We start from the raw sequence: 14,279 nt of genomic DNA, 5'->3' as shown, positions 1-14,279 counted from the left end.
TGATTGAAAAGATTTCTAGTTGTGCAGATACCTCTGTAATGTTTTGGTGAAAGATTAGAACAAGTCCTTGAGTGTTCCTCATTCCAAAGCCCCCTGAGATTTAATTTATTTCTAATCTCTGTTTCTTAAAGAAATGGATGTAGGGGGAATGTAGGCTCAATTGAGAGTTTTTATTTAGGAACCATAAGGAAGTTGGATAACCATAACAATTTAATGGAGAAGTAATGTCTCACATTTTTAACGACTCTCTTCAGTGAGCTGACAAGACCACTGATGTCACTGCTAATTCTAAATATTCTTTTTGTATTATCTCATAAATTTACTCACACTTTTCAGATCAACGGTTCTTATTTGGAGTATAGACAATATGTTTTCCTCAGTAAGTGTGTATTTTCCCTTGAAATAGATTCTTAGTTTCACTCCACTTTCCCTTTACTCTTGGTAGAATATCATACACAATTTACGATATCAGGGGAAAAAAATACAGTGTCTTTCACATCCCTTCCCAATAGTCAACTGGAGCCAATAGGCTGTCTACCTTGATTCCTTCTTTATGTTTTACAATAGCGTGGGGGAAATATAGCAGGACAGTGGGTATTGATTTCCTATTAGTGAAGCTTTAAGTTGAAGAATCTGGGTGCTCAGAGTCTGAGTTAGGAATGCCAACATGTCAATCTAAATTACCATTTCAATCCAACATAATAAAGATTTGTTGAGCACCTAAAATCAACTAGTTAAGCAACAGTAGCAATTTCCCTGATCACAATCTTCTCCCTGAACTTTGTTTTCTCATGATTTTTTTAAAGTTGGAGCTTCTTAACTTTCTCAGATCTCAAATTCCACAACATCTCAAAGTAGAACACTGCCTTCCCTTTCAGAGATGAGCTATCTTATGTGAAAGTATTTTACATGTAACTGGCATTCAAAAGATGCATATTGAATCTCAATCTGGAAGGAAAGTGTCCCTTGCCCATTCTCTCACATAGATCCATCCTCATTTTGGGAGTCCCCAGTAGTAAACATGGACAGTGTTGAGTTCCTGAAGTCAATCTTCTCTCTTCCATCAAGATCCACTAGCCCAGCCCCCTGAAGTGCACAGAATTCTGAGGCAGTAGATGGTTGTGGTGTTCATAAATTTCATTTTAAATTTGCGAATTGCACAAGGAATTGTAAAATTTAAACTAAAATCTAAGCATATCTTCAAAATGTACAACAAAATGTTGAAGAGTGGATTCCAACACCAATTAAACTGACAGGCAGCCCTAGAAGCTATGATCTTCTCATATCCATCCATCTTGCAACACTATGCAGTGAAAACACTCAGGACTTGAAGATGGAAGATGAGGGCAAAGGTCTGGCACTTATTAATTGTAAAACCCAGGATAAGTCATGTTATTGTGAGGATCACATAGAATAATGAATGCATTTTGTCAACTGCTTACCTGGTATTGATTAAAATCACAACTATTAATAACAATAATTATTTTTATAAATCCTTTTAAGGTCATGTAATTCCAGTTTGCAGCTTTGGTATCCCCTTTCAAGCTGATTGCCTGACATTTCAAACATCACAGAGCTTATCTAAAGGCTACCTAGAATGCTATTGACTTCATCGTTCAACAATGAAGAGAATCTTCAGCATGGTTTAACTCAACAAACTGTCCAGAAGAATAATCTAATGGGTACAAAGAGAGGCATGAAAATGAGATTTTATATTTCCCTGCCAAGGACATTCTTCAGACGTCCAGGGCACCAGTAAATTATGAAAAAGTCAGTGTGAAACAATTCCAAATATATTCGTGTGGCTGGTTATTTTATAAAATCAATTATAAGGAAGGAAAAAGCACTAAATTTGGAGTCAGAAGACTTGAATTCAGATCCTGACATCAGTAGGATCACTAGATTCAAAAATAAAAACACAGGAACACCACTTAACAATAAAGTATGCTACACTTAAAGTTTTATTAAGAGGCTAAATCTCCTGTTAAATGGTTTTTCTACAATTAAAACAAAAAAATTAGGGAATTCCCTGGCAGTTCAGTGGTTAAGAGTCTGAACTTTCACTGCCAAGGGCCCAGGTTCAGTCCTTGACTGGGGAACAAAGATCCCACAAGCTGCGTGGCATGGCCAAAAATTTAACAACAACAACAACACAGGAATTTAAAAATCCACAGGACAACCAGTTAAATTTGAATTATTTCTAAGTACCTATGCAAATACATACTGAAATTTAAAAGGATATTGCATGGGCCATGTGTGTAGTAAAAATTATTTGCGTTTATCTGAAATAAATATCCGAGTTCCATACCTCCTTCTTTAATTATATTTCCCTTATGATTTGGCTTTTCTTAATAGTTTCTATTTTGTAGAATTTGCTTGTACGATTTCTTGCAGTTACAGTCTATGTTCCAGCTACATTGTTACATAGCTTCTATAATGACTACATCCAAATTATTTTATTATTTTCTGGATTGAACACATATTAATGAGAAAAAATGCTCAAGATTATCATATAAGGGGGGATCCTGAATCTGTACAGGAATGAAACCAACTCCAGGAACTTCTCTTCAAATTTGCTCGTGGTGTGAACTACTTTTCTTGGTACCATCTTTCATCACATCACTTTTCCCTTTCTTCAGAATGACGTTTCATCTCTTGATCAATGACTTTTTAAATTTTTAACCACTGACAAAAAAGAATATTATCATCAGTGCTGATTCCCCTCTTCTTCAACACTGCTGCTGCTGCTGCTGCTAAGTCGCTTCAGTCGTGTCCGGCTCTGTGTGACCCCATAGATGGCAGCACACCAGGCTCCTCCGTCCCTGGGATTCTCCAGGCAAGAACGCTGGAGTGGGTTGCCATTTCCTTCTCCAACGCAGGAAAGTGGAAAGTGAAAATTGAAAGTGAAGTCGCTCAGTCTACACATGATGATTTCACTTGTTCCCATACTGGATAAGTATTTAGACTACTCATGTAAACAATCAAATCCTTTAAGGGATGAAATCCACTGGAAAAAATAGCTATGGCAAGTACCATAATTATTGTCCACTTCAAGTTAAAATTATTTTTCCTATTCATAAGTAATGGTATCCCTTTTAAGAACAAGCTCTTAAAGGGAAACATTTTTTTAAAATCAATTTTTGTTGAACATATTTAACAAGTTCCTATAAGCAATGGAGCACTTAAATAACACTGCTGCTCTTCTTTTAATTTGCATAATCTGACTGCTAAAGAAATATTGAAAACTTGTATAAAAATAAATAAGCCTCATTCAAGGTGTATTTTAAAAGTCAATAAGAATTTTGGGAACATTTTCTTTAGAAAGTATTTGAATGCATCAAGTAAACGGAGGATTCTTTAACTGTATTTATTAAAGAGAAGTCAGTGGGTTTTATAATGTGAGAGAATTGGATACTACTACTAAATGCCAACAAAATTACAAAAATAATTTAATCATTCAGTTTAAATGAGATACATTTTGAACTATGTCTTTTAATTAATAAAAACATCAATACTGACTCATGATTATTACAAATGTACTATATTAATATAATACTCTAATGATAGAGGAAGCTGTGCATAGAAGTGTATTTATGGGAATGCTCCTTTGCTATTTGGTTAAATTTTCTGTAAATCTAAAACTTCTAAAAAAGTGAAGTCCATTAATTTTTAACATAATCTCTTTAAATTTTATTTATCTATTTACGGCTGCACTGGGCCTTTGTGAATGTGCGCAAGCCTTCTCCAGTTGCGGAGAGCAAGGGCTACTCTCTTGTTGCGGAGCACGTGCTCTAGGGCGCTCAGTCTTCAGTAGCTGCAGCACTTGGGCCATAGTACTTATGCTGTAGTGGCTTAGCTGCCCGCGGCATGTAGAATCTTCCAGGATCAGGGATCGATACCATGTCCCCTGCATTGGCAGACAGATTCTTAATCACTGGACCACCAGGAAAGTCCTAAATTCTTTTATTTATTTATTTGGCTGTGTTGGCTCTTATTTGCAGCGTGAGAGATCTTCACTGTGGCATGCAGGATCAATCTTTAGTTGTGGTTGTGGCAAGTGAACTCTTAGTTACTGTCAGTTGTGGCATGTGGGATCTAGTTCCCTGACTCGAAATTGAATTCCAGCGCCCTGCATTGGGAGGGTAGAATCTTAGCCGCTGGACCACCAAGGAAGTTCTCAAAGTCTAATAATTTTTAAAAAGCGCATGGAGATATGGCAGGCCAAGATAAATAAACGAGTGGTAATTTAAGCAAAAAAAGTTTAGAAAGTAAATTGAGAACTAGATAGGCGACTTGATACCACAAAATTCAGCCAAATAAGATTATTTTTTCATCTATTATCACTTTTCATAGCACTTTATATTATGCATTGTCTTATTTGGGTCTCACATTATCTTTGAGGTAAATATTACTTCTAGCTTTTATGTGAGAAGTTGAAGCTTGAACTTATGAAATTACTGGTTCAAGTTTACTCAGCTAGTGTAGGAACGAGGCCTTGAATTTAAATCTACATCTCTTATATCCATGGCTTTTTCCTCATTGTCAGATTACAGAGGATAAAAGGTGAATAGAATGGAAGAAGGGAGTTAAATCCAGAACATGTCTGCTAAGATGTTGGAAGGGATGGTATCATAGAGAAGGCCAGGCATGAACCTTGACCTTAGGTATGTGCTGGTGGTGGGGAGGGTTAGGGGGCTCAGTGGTTGACGGACAACTATAATTTACAATAATAGCAGGTCCATTTCGAATGGGAAGGGGAGGCAGAGGTAGCTCTTGAATGTGCCCACAATCTCATTCCTTCTGGTGGTAAAAAATTTCAAGGTCAGACTCCTCCACTTATATGCAATCTCTGCAGATTGGAAGATTATTTTTTTTCACCTGAAGGAACACTGAAGGATAGGCATCTTGGTTTCTTTTCAGATATAAATAAGATGACACACACAAATGATAAAGCTGACAATCTTTTATCTACTGTAAATATTGCTGCCTATAGTTTTTTTAGCTGTAAGTGCTTTCCTTTCCACCAAATTGTTTAGCTGGCAATCTGACTTTAAATTTGAATTTCAGCAAAATACTCCCATGTCTCATTAGTCAGAATGTAACAGGGACTTCCCTGGTGGTTCAGTGGCTAAGACTCTGTAGTCCCAATGTAGGGGGCTCAGGTTCGATCCCTGATCAGGGAGCTGGATCCCACATGCTGCAACTAAAGATTCTACATGCCACAACAAAGACCTGGCACAGCTAAATAAATAAATATTAAAAAAAAAAAAAGAATGTAACAATATAATAATAGTTACACTGCACTAGGAGAAGGATAGGCTACCCCACTCCAGTATTCTTGGGCTGCCCTCGAGGCTCAGCTGGTAAAGAATCTGCCTGCAATGCAGGAGACCTGGGCTTGATCCCTGAGTTGGAAAGTTCCCCTGGAGAAGGGAAAGGCTACCCACTCCAGTATTCTGGCATGGAGAATTCCATGGACTACAATGGGGTCCCAAAGAATCAAACATAACTGAGCAACTTTCGCTCAGGGTTCATAGAGCCCTTACTAGCACTCCAGGAACTATTCTAAGTGCTTTATAAACACTGTATCTTTAGTCTTTACAACAGTCCTAAAATAGGACTATTTTAACCCATTTTACAATTGAGGAAATCTGAAACATAAATAAGTTTAAAACTTGTCTGGGATTACCAAACTATAGTGGACAGGATTTGAACTGAGGAGTGATTATGTTTGAGAATCTATGGGGCCCTTTCCAGTATAAATCCTTTCTGTGGACTCTATTTCTTGTTTGTAGAAAACAGGCTTCTATTTGGCCTCCTTGACCTTCTCTGAGTTCCAAAGGGAAGATTTAAACAGTTGCCAATCAAGGAAGATGATTAGCAAACTCCGGGAGATGGTGAAGGACAGGGAAGCCTGGCATGCTGCAGTCCATGGGGTCTCAAAGTGTAAGACAAGACTGAGCAACTGAACAACAAATCAAGGAAGGGAGGAAACGCAGAAACAGAGGAGGAGCAGTCTAGAAATAATGTTGTTGCTGTTGTTCAGTTGCTCAGTCTTGTCTGACCTTGCAACCCCATGGACAGCAGCACTTCCTTTCCATCACCATCTCCCAGAGCTTGCTCAAACTCATGTCCATTGATGGTTGAGTACCATCCAACAATCTCATCCTCTATCATTTCCTTCTCTTCCTGCCTTCAATCTTTTCCAGAATCAGGGTCTTTTCTAATGAGCTGGCTCTTCGCATCTTTTTGTATTCTGCCATAAGGTGGCCAAGGTATTGGAGATTCAGCATTCAATGAATATTTAGGATTGATTTCCTTTAGGATTGACTGGTTTAATTGCCTTGCTGACCAAGGGATTCTCAAGAATCTTCTCCAATGCCACAGGTCAAAAGAATCAATTCTTTGGGACTCAGCCTTCTTTATGGTCCAATTTTCACATCCATACATGACAGCTGGAAAAACCATAGCTTTGACTAGACAGACCTCTGTCAGCAAAGTAATATCTCTGCTTTTTAATATGCTATCTAGGTTGGTCATAGCTTTTCTTCCAAGGAGCAAGCATCTTTTAATTTCATGGCTGCAGTCACCATCTGCAGTGATTTTGGAGCCCAAGAAAATAAAGTCTCTCACTGTTTCCATTGTTTCCCCATCTATTTCCCATGAAGTGATGAGACTGGATGCCATGATCTTAGTTTTTTGAATGTTGAAGTTTTAAGCCAGCTTGTTCACTCTCCTCTTTCACCTTCATCAAGAAACTCTAGTTCCTCTTCACTTTCTACCATAAGGGTGGTGTCATCTGCATATCTGAAGTTATTGATATTTCTCCTGACAATCTTGATTCCAGCTTGTGCTTCATCCAGCCTGGCATTTTTCATGATGTACTCTGCATTTAAGTTAAATAAACAGAGTAACAATATACAGCCTTGACGTACTCCTTTCCCAATTTGGAACCAGTACTGTTGTTCCATGTTAGGCTCTAACTGTTGATGCTTGATCAGCATACAGGTTTCTCAGGAGGCATGTAAGGTGGTCTGGTTTTCCCATCTCTGAGAATTTCCCACAGTTTCTTGTGATCCACGTAGTCAAAGGTTTTAGTGTAGTCAGTGAACCAGAAGTAGATGTTTTTTTGGAATTCTCTTGCTTTTTCTATGATCCAACAGATGTTGGCAATTTGATCACACTGGTTCCTTTGCCTTTTCTAAATCTAGCTTGAGCATTTGGAATTTCTCGGTCCACATACTGTTGCAGCCTCTCTTGGAGAATTTTGAGCATTACTTTCCTAGCGTGTGAAATAAGTGCAACTGTGCAATGGTTTGAACATTCTTTGGCACTACCTGTCTTTGGGATTGGAATGAAAACAGACCTTTTCCAGTCCTGTGGCCACTGCTGAGTTTTCCAAGTTTGCTGGCATATTGAGTGCAGCACTTTAACAGCATCATCTTTTAGGATTTGAGAAAGCTCAGCTGTAATTCCATCACTTCCACCATGTTTGCTTATAGTGATGCTTTCTAAGGCCCATTTACTTTGCACTCCAGGATGTCTGGTTCAAGGTGAGGGATCACACCATCATGGTTATCTGAGTCATTAAGATCTCTTGTGTATGGTTCTTCTGTGTATTCTTGCCACCTCTTCTTATTATCTTCTGCTTCTGTTAGGTACATACTGTTTCTGTCCTTTATCGAGCCCATCTTTGAAATGTTCCCTTGGTATCTCTAATTTTCTTGAAGAGATCTCTAGTCTTTCCCATTCTATTGTTTTCCTCTATTTCTTTGCAAGAAATAATAGTGCAGTGATAAAGCAGCGTTCTAGTTCCTCCTCAAGGGAAATACATAACAATATCTTTGATTCCTTCTGTAGGAACTAAGGCCCCCACCCAGGTGGAGGACAGTAACTGCAGGCTCAACACTGCTCCATTACCTCCCCATCAACCTATCAGAAGAAAGTCTGCCTAAAGCGGAAGTGAAAAAGTCTGCCTACAGTGCAAGTGAAAGACTCTGACCTCCTCCCCTGCGATTAACTTCCCCTTTCTCCCTTTAAAATTTTTCTTGGTCAAGTAGAATCTTTGGAGTTGGTTCTTGAGCATGAGTCCTCCTTTTCCCCAGGTTGCCAGCCACCTAAATAAAGTGAACTTTCCTTTCTAAACAATACCTTCCAAGTGGCCAGCAGCTGAACCTAAGTTCTGTAACATACTGTCCACTTACCCTCCCTAATACACAGAGACACACACACTGAATAGTATATTAAAGTGTGTTTACTTCTTTATAAATCAGTTTCTCTAATCTCTAAAATTATTTTGATCTTCTTGAGCTCCTCAAGAGCTAGTTAGCAGGGGCATAAAAATCCTTAATTTGATTTAGTTTAAAAATGAGTTCAAGGACTTCCTTGGTGGTCTAGTGGTCAAGAATATGCCTTGCAGTGTAGGGAACACAGGTTCTATCCCTGGTCAGGGGACTAAGATCCCACACTCCTGGGGGCAACTAAGCTACAACTAGAGAAAACCCTTATGCCACAATGAAGACCCAATATAGCCAAAAATAAAAGTGCAATTACACATCATTATTAAGTGGGATTTATTTTGGTAATACAAGATGGCTTGACATGCAAAAATCAATTAATCTACTACTATATCACATTAACAGAATGAAGGGGGAAAATATCACATGATCATCTCAATTGATACAGAAAAAACATTTAACAAAATTCGACACCCTTCCATGATAAAAACATTGAACAGACTAGGGAGAGAAGGAAATTACCTCAACATAATGAAGGTTACATATTAAAAACCACAACTTACATCATACTCAAAGATGAAAGACAGAAAGCATTTTTTCTAAGAATGGGGGGAAGAAAAGCTGGCTTTTGCTACTTTTATTCAACATAGTACTGGAAGCCCTAGCCAGAGCAATTAGGCAAGAAAAGGAGCTAAAAGGCATCCAAATTGAAAAGGATATCTCTGTTCATGGATAACATGTACATAGAAACTCTCAAAATTTTTAACACAAACATACACATGCACATATAACCTGTTAAGAGCTAATAAATAAACTCAGAAATGTTGTAGGATACAAAATCAACAACATCAGATGCATTAATTTATACTAATAAAGAATACCCCCCTAATTAAGAAGACAATTCTATTTATAATAGCATAAAAAGAATAAAATACTTAAGAATAAACATAACCATGGAGGTGAGAGACTTGTATACTTGTATAGTAAGAACTGCAAAATATTGTTGAAAGAAATTAAAGACAGCAATAAACAGAAAGGCAACCCAGGGAGTTTCCTGGTGACCTAGTGGTTAAGAATCCAACCTGCAATGCAGAGGAGGTGGGTTCTATCCCTAGTCAGGGAACTAAGATCCCACATGCCATGGAGCAACTAAGCCCATGTGCAACTACTGAGCCTACGCAATCCAGAGCCCATGAGTCACAACTAGAGTCTGTGTGCCACATGACACAAAGAAGATGCCATGTGTCTCAATCAAGATCTATTGCAGCCAGATTAATTAATTAATTATTTTAAAAAGACAACACAATTTCATGGATGGGGAGACAATTGTTTTTTGGCCATAGTGCTCAGCTTGCAGGATATTGCTTCCTGAATCAGAGATCAAACCCAAGCCCTCAGCAGCAGAAGCACATTGTCCTAACCACTGGTGTGTGTGTTCAGTTGCTAAGTTATGTTTGACTCTTTGCAACCCATGGACTGCAGCACACCAGGCTTCCCTGTCCTTCACTATCTCTTGCAGTTTGCTCAAATTCATGTTCATTGGGTCGTTCATGCTATCTAACCATCTCATCCTCCACTGCCCCTTTCTCCTTTTGCCTTCAGTCTTTCCCAGCATCAGGTTCTTTTCCAATGAGTTGCCTCTTCTCATCAGGTGGCCAAAGTACTGGAGCTTCAGCTTCAGCATCAGTCCTTCCAACGAATATTCAGGGTTGATTTCCTCTAGAATTGACTGATTTGGTCTCCTTGTAGTCTGATGGACTAACCACTGGACTACTAGGGAATTCCCAAGAAAACTTAATATTCCTAATGTGTCAATATTACTCAAAGCAATCTATAGATTCAGTGCAATCTCCAAAAAGAATCTCAAGTGGTGTTTTTTTTTTGCAGAAATAGAAAAATCTATGTAAAACTCATAGAATCTCAAGGGAACTGTGCTTCCAATACAGAAGGTCTGGGTTCAATTCTGGTCAGGGAACTAAGATCTCACATGCTGCGCAGAGTGGCAAAAAAACAAACAAACAAACAAACAACAACAACAAAAAAACCCTCAAAATGGATTGAAGACTTATAAGTAAGACCTAAAAGAATAAAACTCCTAGAAGGAAATACAGGCCAAAAGCTGCACAACATTGAATTTGGCAATGACTTCCCAGATATGACACCCCAGGCACAGGTGACAAAATTAAAAATAGACAAATTGGACTTCACAAAAATTTTAAAATTTTGTACATCAAAAGACAACAGAATGAAAAGGTACTCTGTGAATGGGAGGAAGTATTTATGAATACTTCTTACTTCTTGGAAAAAAAGTTATGACCAACCTAGATAGCATATTCAAAAGCAGAGACATTACTTTGCCGACTAAGGTCCGTTTAGTCAAGGCTATGGTTTCTCCTGTGGTCATGTATGGATGTGAGAGTTGGACTGTGAAGAAGGCTGAGCACTGAAGAATTGATGCTTTTGAACTGTGGTGTTGGAGAAGACTCTTGAGAGTCCCTTGGACTGCAAGGAGATCCAACCAGTCCATTCTGAAGGAGATCAGCCCTGGGATTTCTTTGGAGGGAATGATGCTAAAGCTGAAACTCCAGTACTTTGGCCACCTCATGCGAAGAGTTGACTCATTGGAAAAGACTCTGATGCTGGGAGGGATTGGGGGCAGGAGGAGAAGGGGACGACAGAGGATGAGATGGCTGGATGGCATCACTGACTCGATGGATATGAGTTTGAGTGAACTCTGGGAGTTGGTGATGGACAGGGAGGCCTGGCATGCTGTGATTCATGGGGTCGCAAAGAGTCAGACACGACTGAGCGACTGAACTGAACTGAACTGATATTTGATAAGGGATTAATATCTAGATTAGATAAAGAACTCCAACAGCTCAACAACAACAAAACAACCTGATTTTAAAATGGACAAAGGACTTGAATAAATAATCCAAAGAAGATACACAATTGATCCATAAGCACATGAGATGATCTAAATTGATAGTCATTAGGTAGATCCAAATTAAAACCATAATGACATACTACTTCATACCAATCATGATAGCTATTTAAAACCAAATGAAAAACAGAAAATACTAAGTGTTGGTGAGGTCATGGAGAAACTGGAACCCTTGGGTACTATTAGAGAAATATAGTATGGTGCAGCTGCTGTGGAAAACAGCATGGTGCTTCCTCAAAATACTAAACACAGACTTACTATACAATTCTGAAATTCTGCTTCTAGGTATACCCCCCAAAGAATTGAAAGCAGAGACTAGAACAGATAAATGTATACTCAGATTCTTGGCAGTATTATTCATACTAGCCAAAAGATGGAAACAACCCAAATGTCCATCAACAGATAAATGGATAAGCAAAATGAAGCATATACATATATAATATGGAATAGTATCCAACCTTAAAAAAGAATGAAATTCTGACACATGATACAACATGGATGAACCTTGAAGACTTTATGTGAAATAAACCAGACACAAAAGGACAAATATTGTATGGTTCCTGGGCTTCCCAGGGGGTGCTAGTGATAAAGAACTCGCCCGCCAGTGCAGGAGATGTAATATGCACAGGTTCGATCCCTGCGTTTGGAAGATCCCCTGGAGGAGAGCACGGCAATCCACTCCAGTATTCTTGCCTAGAGAATCCCAAGGACAGAGGAGCCTGGTGAGCTACAAGTCTATAGGATCGCAGAGTTGGACACAACTTAAGTGACTTAGCAGCCAGAATAGTCAAAAACAATAGAAACAGAAAGTGGAGTAATGGTTTCCAGAGGTTAGCAGGGTGGGGTGGGTGAGGAGTTATTTAATAGATGCAGAGTTTTAGTCTGGCAGAATGAATTTTGGGAGATGGGTTATGGTAATGGTTGTAAAACAATGTGAATATACTTAATACCACTGGACTGAGCACATAAAAATTATTGTGGTAAGTTTTCTGTTATGCATGTTTTTCCACAATAAAAAATAAAATAAAAAAATTAGTTCAAGTCACTCATTTAAAGGGGTTTCTAGATTTAATTTAGCCTTTCTAAGTGTACCCCCTCCTCTTTTTTCCCTCCAAGATGGTATCCAGGAGCATAGTTGGAAGGGTCTGGCCCACATGATTTTGTGACATTGGCGAGTAAAAGACCCTACACCTAAGTTGGTCCGTGCATGTACACAGTCGGCCATCGATTCAGATACAGTTGGTTCATTCCTGACCTTTGGCATGAAATTATAGTCTGTTTCTTGCTCACTTAGTTTCCAGGGACCTTTCCTTGCCGATTTAATTTTTCTTGTCTCTAGGTATTACAGTTTCCACTCCCAGACTCTGTTGCATTCTGCAACCAGGCCTTGGCCTGGGCTGCCCCTTGATCATGCCTTTGCTGCTACCTCATCTTACTCTGGGCTTCCCTGGTGGCTCAGCGATAAAGAATCTGCCTGCCAATACAGGAGACCTGGGTTTGATCCCTGGGTTGGGAAGATCTGCTGGAGAAGGAAATGGCAACCCACTCCAGTATTTTTGCCTGGTAAATCCCATGGACAGAGGAGCCTCCTGGGCTATAGTCCACGGGGTCACAAAAGATACAGACACAACTCAGCAACTAAACAATAAGAACAACATCTTACTTGGGAGCTGTGAGAGAGTGCCAGAATCACTGGCCCTTAACTGAGAGTACCCACCACAAGGGAACCAAGGGAACATGAAGGAGCAAGTTGAAAGCTCTCTTTACTGACAAGGCCACTCAACTCATTTAGCTATGCTGCACCTTTCCTTCTTTTATGGAACCATGCAGGATAGTGATTTCCTTCCAAAGTCTCAAATGGGGATCAGTGCAAGAACTCTTCTGTTCTTGGAGCATGGGTGTGTACTAAGTCGCTTCAGTTGTGTTCAGCTCTTTGCCACCCCTGCAGAATGTAGCCCACCAGGCTCCTCTGTCCATGAGACCTTCAGGCAAGAATACTAGAGTGGGTTGCCATGCCCTCCTCCAGGGGATCTTCCCGACCCAGGGATCAAACCTGCATCTCTTATGTCTCCTGTGTTGGCAGGTGGGTTCTTTATCACTGGTGCCACCTGGGAAGCTGTTCTTGGAGTTTATTTTTAATTATCCAGTGCCTCTCCATCTTAGAGTAAATCCTGAAGAGGTGAATAAAACCCATGAGTTCGTGAGTGTAACTTCTTACCTCTCCTCTCCTCTTCTTAGTCTTCCTTCCTGTTCCAACCAGTCTCTCTTTCACCCCTTTTGACAAGTGGCGGGATTTTATTTTAATTTCCCTGTGTCATACCCTCCTGCTACTAGGCAGCATGTTTCCTGTGTTAGTCATAGTAAATGGAGGGATTATCTTGACTACCTTATGGAAGGAACACTGTGCTCTGATTCAGATCTAACTTCTGATACTTAAATACAAGCTAAGGAATTTAGAAAATTCCTTCACAAAGCCCATTTTCTTGCTGTAATATCCTATTTTAAACATTAACGTTTCTGGATATTGCTGCTGCTGCTGCTGCTGCATTGCTTCAGTCATGTCCGACTCTGTGCGACCCCATGGACTGCAGCCTACCAGGCTCCTCCATCCATGGGATTTTCCAGGCAAGAGTGCTGGAGTGCGGTGCCGTTGCCTTCTCCATTCTGGGTATTACTTATTGCTTTTACTTTTGTAGTCCTTCTGCAACAAATTCCAACCTCTCTCAAGGAGATGATGCTTATGTTCTACTAGACAAAGCATCATAATTTCAAAAATACAAAAAAAAAAAGAGATATATAAATATGTTTTCAAAAAATATTATCTCTTACATTTGTGTCATTGCTTCAAAGTGTCTCTACGGCAACTCTACCGCCCAGCTCATTGTAAACACCCTGCATCTGGATGACGGCACTAATGTCCAGAAAATCCATTCTCCACACAGTTGCGAGAACTGTCACTTCAAAACAGAAACAGAGCACATCATACGCTCAACCTACAAGCTTCCAAAGTTTTGCTATTTTAGAATAAAATCCAAAACTCATAACCATGGTCAGCGAGGCTTGACATGAAGTAACCTCTCTCTACCTCACCTGTTTTC

Source organism: Ovis aries, chromosome 15 (assembly GCF_016772045.2).
Source record: "Ovis aries strain OAR_USU_Benz2616 breed Rambouillet chromosome 15, ARS-UI_Ramb_v3.0, whole genome shotgun sequence".
Classification (NCBI taxonomy): Eukaryota; Metazoa; Chordata; class Mammalia; order Artiodactyla; family Bovidae; genus Ovis; species Ovis aries.
The sequence above is the reverse complement of the archived record's forward strand: the minus strand, read 5'-3'. Positions refer to the sequence as shown.